Here is a 10421-nt window from a genome sequence, read left to right as displayed (position 1 = left end):
CACGAGCACCAGATCTCACTCCGTGTGACTTTTTTTCTGTGGGGACACATTAAAGATCTGGTGTATGTACCGCCTCTACCATGTGATGTAGCAGAGCTTCAGGAGGGATACGGGAAGCGATAGCCACAGTCAATGATGCTATGCTGGGGCGGATATGGCAAGAATTCGTTTACCGTATTGGCATCTGCCAGGTCACTCATGGTTCGCATATCGAATGTTTGTCCAAAATTTTGAGAGTTTCTCTTCAAAATGCAATATGTATAACATGTTTACAATGTTTAGTTAATGTGTAGTAAGTAACTGAAAGTCTTCCTGGACTTTATGCACACCCTTTAACAAACTGTATACTGTATCTATTAATGAAATAAAGCATCGTCTTTTCCCTAGTATCAGTATGTTTCCACTGAGTCAAATTCTTCCATACAACTTCAGTCTTTCCTCTTGGTTCTTGCTTCTCCTGCCAATAATAACACTCTGATACGCATTTGCTTTAGTGCTTGCAGAGCAACACACTGCAATAAAATGCCACTTGTAACAAACTCGCGTCAATGACTTCCAGGGACAATTTTAAAAAGTAGACAGTTCCACAGTAATCCGCAAGGGTACTCCGTTGGAATCACGATAAGCACTATAAATAGTTTACTATGACACAACGACTAATGCCTGCCTCCAACACCAGAAACACTTAGTATGCTCAGTGGCATCGAAAATCCCTTTGGACATAATCACAGCTTGGGTACATAATCCACAGTGCATGTTCCAACCCAGTTGCTGTCAAACATGGGCAGTCCGAGTTCATCCATGGTAACTGACGTAAAGTGCACCATCTCACCACCCCATCTCCTCAATGGACACCTCACATGCCACCTCACATGCACCAGAGACACTCCTGCCAGCGAAAAGCCACGTCCTCTGTCAGTATGGGACACGACCCGATGCCCACCGTAGGTGAAGTGGTGAGCCATGAGTGGCATGAATGCTCGTAACTCCGTCCAAATAGGCGTCGGAAGGCCCAATGGTACCGACCGGCTGCTGTGTCATCCGCAGCCCACAGGCGTCACTGGATGTGGATATGGAGGGGCACGTAGTCAGCAGACTGCTCTCCCAGCCATATATCAGTTTATGAGACCGAAGCCGCTACTTCTCAATCAAGTAGCTCCTCAGTTTGCCTCACAAAGGTTGAGTGTACCCCACTTACCAACAGCACTCGGCAGACTTGATGGTTGCCCATCCAAGTGCTAGCCCAGTCTGACAGTGCTTAACTTTGGTTATGTGGTGGGAACTGGTGTTACCACTGCAGCAAGGCTGTTGGCAGTAATGTTATAAGGGTAAGATATTTCTTGAGTAAGAATGGTCCCCTACACAAGGCCAACAAATTCTTAGTAATACTATAAGCTGACTTACTATTCCCTTGGAAATTCTTAACGTGGACCTCCAACTTGTTAAGAATTGCTTTCCTTATTTAAGTGTATTGCATCCTTTCTATGGCCGCGTGGATGTTCTTCCTGGTTGTCCTCTACTGATTCGCAACTTGTTGTGGAGTCTTTCCTTTAGGCAACAGGTCCTCTAATGCCCACAAATTGCGCTGTGAAGTTGCCACCTCATATCCAACAGGCGCCTAGGCCAGTGTTGACTTACGTGTTTCACAGCATTCTGTATTGAATGCCATAGTCCCAATCATCGCAGTGAATGATCCCAGTTACTCTGGACCTTGTGATGACAAGCAATCAATGTAGATCTAATATTGTGATTGAGGCATTCAGCAAAAGAAGGGTTGGGATAATGTGAAGTTGTGGAAATATGTTTTTACCCCCATCCCTAAAGAGAACTACCTACACGCCTCAACCGACAGACTGGCCAGGATGGGGGCAACGGCTTCATTTATTGGATCGGAACCTGTCCTGACAATCACCAAGGCCACGATCAAACTGGAACTATGGAACTGGCTTAGGAAACAGCACATAGAATATTAGACCAAGATCTGTAAGCAAAAATATGGTAAGGTAATGATGCCCAAGCCATGTTTTTAAAAAGCTCTGTAATCCTGGGATTGAACAGGAAAGAGATCAAACTCATGACTGGTGTGATGACCGGCCATGTGAATTCCAAAGAACACCTACACACAATGGGTATAACGGAAGAAGACCCTAAGTGTAGGATTTTTGATGAGGGTGAAGAAATCACACCTAATTTTCGAATGCATGGCATTGGAGAGTAAAAGATACAGAATCTTCGGGACAACTAGTCCTGAACAAATTATGTCTAACAAAAAACTGGTAAAGGGACTCCTTGCACTATTGAAGGGCACTGGTTGGGTTTACTAGCTATACAGGGACCGATACCACACATGAAACTCGGTTTTGGTGCAGGTAGTGACGGGTTAGACCAAAGTTGTTTTGGCTTCACTGTCAAAATCAAATCAAATCAAAACGCCTCAGCCTTACGGCCCGGAGGTCCTAAAAATACTGGGCCAAATTCTGGGTAACTGCTCAGGTCGTCGCACCTCTGGTTGACAGCTATCACGTAAATCTAGTACACGCATCAGTACACACGAAAATGTATCTATGCCCCTCCTTAGACCTTGGTAACGGGCCACCAAAATCGATATACATTTGGCGGGAAGCTTTCTTTGTGGGTTTAGATGCAAATTTACCAACCCTGGTATCCTGAGCTGGCTTGGTCATAGCACGTACCTGGCAGCTGGCTACTCTCCCGTCCATTTTCGGTCACAAGGACAGTCGGATTTTTTCCTGCGTCTTGTAGACACCTAAATGCCCTCCTACTGGGGATTCGTGAAAATATTTGAACAACAAAGGCACCTAAATCGTTCGCTCTTGTACCCATCATGGACCGCTAAATTACTCTCCGAATTCACACCCACGTCTCCATCATTTTTCTTAAACCATTCTTTAATCGCCGCAATATAATCCTGTATTGCCTTAGCCTGTTGTGCGTCAACACCGACCAAGTCGTTCAGGCTATCAATATAATTATCCAAGTGGGCCTATACCGACACTCTGCTGCTATCCTGAATAATTTCTACGATTTCTACTAATGCGTCACAAATGGCAGCACGGGCAAACTTATCTCATTAGGTGTGGTAACTTTATGTACCACCTGGCGATGGCTGTGCTGACATACTTGTTCAATCAGCTCCTGTACTGTACCCCATGACTCTAGCCCATGTCGCTCCAATTTGTAAACAAGCTCACTTCCCTCCGACAAGCCGGATCCTTGACAACACCAGACGTTGGGGAAAATACAAATTAATAAAAATCCACTACTTAACTTTAAGAATGTACTACTTACCAAAAGTGTAATAGGAGGTTGGAAGTCGAGTGGCGGAACGACTCATTTAGCGTTAGGGGATCTTTACCTTTCAGATACATGTATTCAAGAAAAACAGAGACACTCCAAAAATTAATAAAAATTCAACTCAGTACTCTCTGAAAACATTCATTAACAAAAGTTACACATAATTTTAGAAGAAACACCAGTAAAGTCATCTCCACTAAACAACAGACTTGCAGACATCAGACTCTGAAACATACGCAAATGTAAATTAAGAAAATATTCCAATTATTAAGTATAAACTGGAATTTCATGAAAAATCGCCAGCTGGCAATAAGAAAATTTACTCAAAGTCCTCCTTGGCGACTTCTGAATAACGAAACTTGCTAACAATACAAAATGTGTCAGAAGAACAGCTCCCCTATGCAAGTGTTACCCACTTTGTACGTCTGTTCAATCGGACCATTAACAGCACTACATAAAAGACAGAATAGCATTTAATTATTGTGCATTCAAATCAGTTCTTCTAGAGAAACAGTATGATTAGCATTGAACAAAAGAAATCTTGAAATTAGGCATATAGAAAAAAAAACAGTATACAACAAACATTAATGAAGTAAAGCAATCTGTCCTCCCTTCCATCAGTGTGTTCTTGCCGAGTCAAATACTTCCATATGGCTTCAGCCTTTCCTCTTGGTTCTTGCTTGTCCCGCCAATAATAACACTGATACACATTAGCTTTTGTGCTTGCGGAACAACATAGTGCAATAAAATGCAACCTGTAACAATTTTGAGTTAATAACTTGCAGGGAGAATGTTGAAAGGTAGTCAATTCCACAAAAATCCACAAGGCCAGTTCCTTGGAAGCATGATAAGCATTATAAATGGTTTACTATGACATCGCGACCAGTGCCAATCTCCGATATCAGTAACACTTAGCATCCTCAGTGGCATTCTCTATCACCTTGGACGTAATCACAGCTTGAGCACATAATCCACAATATGTGGTCCAACATCGTTACTGTCAGACATTACCCTGGGTCGAATGTACATATAAAAGCCTCATATGGTATAGGCTGAAAAAAAGGTTTTCTCACTGTGACAGATAATCATGGAAGACACAACACTTATTCTGAAATTATGTCAAGAATAGGAGCCTGAGAAGTATTTGCCACATTTGATGCATACAAGTAATGTTAATCATGTGACACATGAAGATGTGCATGTTAACAACCAGCCACAAGACAGTGCCACTGAAGAATAAACAGAAAGAACAAAGTGAAGATCACTTCCTAAAAAAGATGGAAACCTGTCAATGTCAGATGACACAGCAACATGTACATCCATAAACACAGTATTTAATGTTCAACAGAGTGTGACCAGGAAATGGCTTAAATTATGTAGCACATACTAAAATATAAAGTAGTAGAACCTCTGTAGAAAAAGGAACATTAAATAAAATAAAAAAAACAAATAGAGGAATAGAATCATAAATATCACATGGGAAGGGAAGAACTTTCTAAGGTACATCAATATAGAGTATGAAAAATGTTGCCACAAACAACCACAGCAGTTTATCAACAACTGAAAAACGCGATAAATGTACGAGCAGGGGAAGACGTAAAAGTGTTAGAGCAGAAAATACTAACAAAGTAGGACATACGTGTAATACGAGGCTAAAAATTTGTCAGTAAAGACAACAAGAAAACCATGTTGGGGCTGGACGTCTGTTTAGAAATAGTATACAGGAATATAAATACCAAAAACGATGTATAAGGTAAAGAAAATGAAGATTTTCTTCTTTGATATGCAGTTGCCTGATGTGGGGACGTACAAAAGACCTTACATAAAAGAATCAATTTCTAGCTAAGGCTAAATACAATTACAGGGTGTTTGAAAAAGAACTTCCTAGTTTTAAGTATAAATTTAATGGGGAAATCAATGAAAAATTACATCAATAAGTACATATCATGAAAGATAATTCCTTCAAGTTCTGTTTGATTGATGTCCCTGATCTTTTCACTGTACACTACATTTTTAATGTGGCTCCAAAAGAAAAGTCCAGTGGGGTTAAGTCTGGGCTTCGTGGTGGCCAAGGTATTGGGCCAGCCCTGCCTATCCTATACACCTTCCCGGAAAGCGAGCGCCAAGAGCCGCACACACGTGGTTACTGTAATGAGGTGGGGCGCCATCTTGTTGGAAAAACACAAGCCCCTTTCCAACTCAATATCGACAAATTTGGGGAAAGACGTACTCTGTCGACATGTCACAGTTAACGCCTGGGCTGAACTGAAGGAACAGAGGGAAAAAAACAGCACCGGTGCCCACTGAAGATCAAGCAGACCTGCCAACTGCAGACTTCCAAGCCAAACTTGGAGAGTTTATGAATCAAACAGCACAAACTAGAATAGTGTATGTCCCTTTGTACAGATTCTAGGACACATTAAAACTAGGAAATTCTTTTTCAAACACACTGTACTTTAAACATAATGTTACGCCACCGCGTCCTGCACTTATTACATCGTGGACACTGGGGGATGTCTCGCATGAAGGCGTTGGCTCGACGACATGTCTATTGGCCAGGGATCGCTGGAGACATTGAGCACCTCGTCCATGGTTGCACAGTGTGTGCGCGTCAGCACGCTAGTCCTCCACAATCTTTCGTGTCCTGGCCAACACCCAGCCAACCCTGGGACAGGATCCATCTCGATTTTGCAGGCCCCTTCTTAGGTTCCATGTGGCTCCTCATCATTGATGCCTATTCCAAATACCCATATGTGGTTCGCATGGCGTCCACCACTACTGACGCCACCCTCACCACCTTGGCCCAGGTGTTGGCCATTGAAGGCCTTCCTCAGACGTTGGTCACAGATAACGGGCCCCAATTCATGGCGTCCTCGTTCCAGACCTTCTGCTCCGCTAATGGTATCAAACACATTCGCTCTCCCCCCTTCCATCCTTCATCCAATGGCGCGGCGGAACGCCTGGTCCGCACTTCGAAACAGCAGCTGATGAAATCAGTGGAGCCGCCGGCCACCACCTCGGCCCTCACCTTGTTTCTAAGCACCTACCGCACTACATCAGTGGCCGGTCATAGTCCTGCCGAACTCCTTCATGGGCGACGGCCTCAGACCCTCCTCCACCTGCTGACACCATCCCCTTCTGGGCCCCACTCTCGCTCCTCCCGGCGCTATGCCCCGGGCATGGCCGTGTTGGCCCGCTCCTATGGCAGCACACCTGCATGGACGCCCGCTACGGTGACAGCGGCTCATGGGCGGTGAATGACGACCATACAGACACACAGAGGGCTCGAGCGTCACCACCATAACCAACTCCGCCCTCGGGCCCCTGCCTTGTTTCCTCCCCCACTGCTTTCCCTGCTTCCTGGTGCGGACACGTCCCTCAAGGTGGAGCCCTTCCCTTCAACCTCCATCTTCTCACCAGCTCTGCAGACACCCCTTCCGCCTCGCCGAGGTATAGAGACGCCCACTGACCCCCTGCCCCCTGGTGAAACCTTGATGGATGCCGCAGACAGTCTGTCCTCCCCTCCCCCAGTGATCCCTCTGGACGTCTCACAACCTGTGCCCTCGTTCCGCCCACCTCGGCATCCTCCAGGGCATTTCCGCCCCTATGCACCAATTTCGGGGGGGGGGGGGGGAGAGATCTAGTACCTTCCGCCGCGGAAGTCGAACACGCGGCAGAACAAATGGACGTGGTCAGCCTACAGAGGGCTCCGCCTCCGTGGCGGCTATTCCGCGCAGCAGCTCTCGCGCAGCGAGGGCCCCACCACTAAGCCACGTGCAGACAGTGGCCAATAGTCGCTCTCTCCAGTTTCGTATATAGGGACCCGCTCTGCCCTAGTCCAGCCAATCTGGTACTCGCTCTGGATTTCGTTTCTACACTCCTGGAAATGGAAAAAGGAACACATTGACACCGGTGTGTCAGACCCACCATACTTGCTCCGGACACTGCGAGAGGGCTGTACAAGCAATGATCACACGCACGGCACAGCGGACACACCAGGAACCGCGGTGTTGGCCGTCGAATGGCGCTAGCTGCGCAGCATTTGTGCACCGCCGCCGTCAGTGTCAGCCAGTTTGCCGTGGCATACGGAGCTCCATCGCAGTCTTTAACACTGGTAGCATGCCGCGACAGCGTGGACGTGAACCGTATGTGCAGTTGACGGACTTTGAGCGAGGGCGTATAGTGGGCATGCGGGAGGCCGGGTGGACGTACCGCCGAATTGCTCAACACGTGGGGCGTGAGGTCTCCACAGTACATCGATGTTGTCGCCAGTGGTCGGCGGAAGGTGCACGTGCCCGTCGACCTGGGACCGGACCGCAGCGACGCACGGATGCACGCCAAGACCGTAGGATCCTACGCAGTGCCGTAGGGGACCGCACCGCCACTTCCCAGCAAATTAGGGACACTGTTGCTCCTGGGGTATCGGCGAGGACCATTCGCAACCGTCTCCATGAAGCTGGGCTACGGTCCCGCACACCGTTAGGCCGTCTTCCGCTCACGCCCCAACATCGTGCAGCCCACCTCCAGTGGTGTCGCGACAGGCGTGAATGGAGGGACGAATGGAGACGTGTCGTCTTCAGCGATGAGAGTCGCTTCTGCCTTGGTGCCAATGATGGTCGTATGCGTGTTTGGCGCCGTGCAGGTGAGCGCCACAATCAGGACTGCATACGACCGAGGCACACAGGCCAACACCCGGCATCATGGTGTGGGGAGCGATCTCCTACACTGGCCGTACACCACTGGTGATCGTCGAGGGGACACTGAATAGTGCACGGTACATCCAAACCGTCATCGAACCCATCGTTCTACCATTCCTAGACCGGCAAGGGAACTTGCTGTTCCAACAGAACAATGCACGTCCGCATGTATCCCGTGCCACCCAACGTGCTCTAGAAGGTGTAAGTCAACTACCCTGGCCAGCAAGATCTCCGGATCCGTCCCCCATTGAGCATGTTTGGGACTGGATGAAGCGTCATCTCACGCGGTCTGCACGTCCAGCACGAACGCTGGTCCAACTGAGGCGCCAGGTGGAAATGGCATGGCAAGCCGTTCCACAGGACTACATCCAGCATCTCTACGATCGTCTCCATGGGAGAATAGCAGCCTGCATTGCTGCGAAAGGTGGATATACACTGTACTAGTGGCGACATTGTGCATGCTCTGTTACCTGTTTCTATGTGCCTGTGGTTCTGTCAGTGTGATCATGTGATGTATCTGACCCCAGGAATGCGTCAATAAAGTTTCTCCTTCCTGGGATAATGAATTCACGGTGTTCTTATTTCAATTTCCAGGAGTGTATCTCGGCGGTACTGCGTTCTGGTCGTTGTTCGTTGTTGACATTTGCCTGGCTCTGGTTCCGAGTGGATTTACGTTTGGTGTTTGGTGTTGTGGTTTCCACGAGCCTCCATTGTTTATCTCTGCTTGTTGTGTCGCTCATAGTCGGTCGTGGTCGGTTGTTGTCAGTTGTCGTTGGTCTGTCGTCCGACTCGTCCTGTGTTTACCCGGTGGTGTGTGCTCCACCGCCAGCGGCTTCCCCTCCTGGCGGCTCCGATCCGCAGCCCAAGGCGTTCCCGCTGTTGGTTGTGGTTACAACAGTTCCTATCTTTGGCTATACTAAAGCAAAAGGTGATTTTATCTTTCGCCCATACACTACGATGTACAGTGAAAGACCTATCACCCTGTGGAATTCTGTAAACACTCCCCACATAGCGTATATAGACATATCAGTGTAGAAGTTGACTGTTCACATAACAACATGACATCTTAGCTACGATATGGTGGTCTCCTCCTCTACAACCATCAACTTGTGGTTGGAAGAGACTAGTATGCAGTTTCTTTAGTTTCAACAGACGACATAGCTGTTTCATCAAATCAGTCATAGAATTAGTTCCTCGATCTCTGACTACAGTTTCAAACTTAGGTAACCAATTCTTAACCATGGCTTGAGCTACAGTGCTCGCTCTTTGATCTGTTACTTCTGTCATTGAATAGTATCTTGAAAATGGTCATCAACATCAGTACATATTTATTACTGAAGAAAACTTTCTCGGTTTTCCAGCCGCGTCAATTCGAATAAAATCCTCGAGCTTTCGATGGCCACCTCCGCCATCGTCGTCAGGAGTTCACTGACTGAGGACACATATTTATTACTCATTCAACGCCTAGCAAACTGTTCAAATACATCAATTCCTATCACTTGTAACGAATTTTTCGATTACGGTAATCTGGGAAGTTACATTATATGGTGATTCAAATCTGTTTGTTGAGCACTTGGAATGCAATTTTTTACATAATGCTGTATGTCACCATGTCATATTATATTTTCATCAAAATCTTTGTGTAACTCGTCTGGCAGCAGCTCTCCTACATCCATGTCCTGAAAGCACATGGTCATGTGCTTGTTTTATCACTTTGGTTTGTAGTGGTGCAGGAAGGACGATGTGTGGTACGAATTTAGTTGAGTTACACAGTACCATATCTTGCATTAGAAACAGTGGTTGTTTACTGCATACTTGGCTTTATGTGTCCACTGTTTGCGCCTTTTTCAAATCTTTGAGAGTCAATACTGATACATGCAACACTCCAAATTCGCTGCTGTGCATATCCGCATGTGTGTGCATGAGACCAGGCTTGTGAAGTACTTCATACTACAACTCACTCAATTTCAATACCCATATTCTTAATCGACATGAAGGGTCTTTTAGTCCCAATAACCACTTCAATGCTGCATCATCCATAATGACTTTAAAATTATAGCTTTATAGGTAGCAATACACATACCAAATGCCAAACATCAAAGCTAAAATCTCCTTTTCTGTAATAGAGTAACTCAGCTCAGCCTTAGTCAGCTGCCAAGATGCATAAGCTGCTGGATGTTCTTACAGTAGTACTTAAAATGACACACCAAGCTGTAGTGCTTGCAACACATGATAATGTAAATTTCTGAGTAAAATCTGGAAGAATTAGTACAAGATCTGAAGATAATATTTCTTTCTAATTTTGAAATGCTGCTGAACTTTCTGGTACCCACTGAAACATAACCCCATTTTTCAATAATCTAGTCAAAGGTTATGCAATTTTTGCAAAGCCTTTGACGAATTTTCGGT

The sequence above is a fragment of the Schistocerca americana genome, chromosome 7 (assembly GCF_021461395.2).
Source record: "Schistocerca americana isolate TAMUIC-IGC-003095 chromosome 7, iqSchAmer2.1, whole genome shotgun sequence".
Taxonomy (NCBI): domain Eukaryota; kingdom Metazoa; phylum Arthropoda; class Insecta; order Orthoptera; family Acrididae; genus Schistocerca; species Schistocerca americana.
This window is presented reverse-complemented; position numbering follows the sequence as displayed.